At 36.6% G+C, this 1,406-nt stretch overlaps 1 protein-coding gene across 2 annotated transcripts in view; it reads right to left on the bottom strand.

Annotated features, from left to right (window-relative positions):
• The window catches only part of LOC115143886 (thyroid hormone receptor alpha-like), a 218,711-nt gene extending 218,413 nt beyond the window's left edge, over window positions 1–298 (bottom strand). For both annotated transcript variants that reach the window (XM_029684327.2, XM_029684329.2), the window contains exon 1: window positions 1–298. This exon is cut by the window's left edge and continues 12 nt beyond it. The gene's annotated coding sequence lies outside the window, so the exon portion shown is untranslated.
• Window positions 299–1,406: the final 1,108 nt, after the last annotated feature.

Below are 1,406 nucleotides of genomic sequence, written 5' to 3'. Positions count from 1 at the left end.
TCAGCAGATTTAGACGAGAATACGGTTGTTTTGAGACAGAAACTGGGATGAAAAAAGTCAAAGCCTCCCCGTATCCAGCGCAAGTGAAGTGGTAGGGAATGCAACTGCACAACACTGGGTTTTTATTTCTAAATCCCTCCGCAACGCACCGTGTACGGGTAAACTGTCTCGTACAGTTCCTCTATTGCACTTAAACAAAGTTGCTAGGTGCTCGTTATTTGGGATTTTCCTTTAGGTATGTGCAAAAAAAGTGCTCCAGTATCGTTTCGACAGTGAAATGGAATCAAGAGAACTGCTAGGATTTCTCTTCCCTCCGTTTATGTATACAGTATGGGGTGCGCATAAAACCTTTTTTAGAAAACTATCTACCGCTCTCTACAGGAATACCACTGTAAATTACAAACACATCTGCCTTCTTTGATAAAAACAACAATAAAAAAATAGCAATACTTGTTTTGAATATGCCATCAAACTGAATAGAAATGAATACAGTTTCTGAGATGTTGAGCATCTCTTGGCATCCACACGTATCTGGCGCGGCGGGTTATCCTCGTCCTTATAAAGGTCTGCTGAAGATGCGCTCCACCTCCTCCCGTCGGAATTAGAAAGACCTTTACCTTGTGTTACCTGAAGATGAGGTGAGTTGAGGATCAGGAGCTTTTTCTCTATAATACAACATAACAATTTCCAAACATACAATTAAAATACACTATAATACATTAATAATACGAGAGGAAAACATGAATACGACAATTCTTACTATGGGCTATGCTTATGATTATTATGTTAGACCTTCAACAGTGATGTAAAGTACTTAGGAAAAATACTTTAAAGTGCTACTTATTTTTTTTGAGGTATCTGTACTTTACTTTACTATCTATATTTTTGTCAACTTTTACTTTTACTTCACTACATTCCTAAAGAAAATAATGTACTTTTACTCCATACATTTTCCCTGACACCCTAAAGTACTGTTACATGTTGAATGCTTAGCAGGACAGGAAAATTGTCAAATTCACGCACTTATCAAGAGAACATCCCTGGTCATCCCTACTGCCTCTGATCTGGCGGACTCACTAAACACACATGCTTTGTTTGTAAAGATGTCTGAGTGATGGAGTGTGCCCCTGATGATACTTTCTTTTCTTTTTTACTAGAAAATAGTGCTGTCTGGTTTGCTTAATATAAGATTTTTGATATGATTTATACTTTTACTGGAACTTTTGATACGTAAGTATATTTTAGCAATTGCATTTACCTTTGATACTTAATTAGATTTAAAAGCAACTACTTTTAGACTTTCTCTCAAGTAGTATTTTACTGGGTGACTTTTACTTGAGTCATTTTCTATGAAGGTATCTTTACTGAAGTATGACAAGTGGGTTGTTTTTCCACCACTGACCTTC

Source organism: Oncorhynchus nerka, linkage group LG16 (genome assembly GCF_034236695.1).
Source record: "Oncorhynchus nerka isolate Pitt River linkage group LG16, Oner_Uvic_2.0, whole genome shotgun sequence".
In the NCBI taxonomy this organism is placed as follows: Eukaryota; Metazoa; Chordata; class Actinopteri; order Salmoniformes; family Salmonidae; genus Oncorhynchus; species Oncorhynchus nerka.
This window is presented reverse-complemented; position numbering and strand designations above follow the sequence as displayed.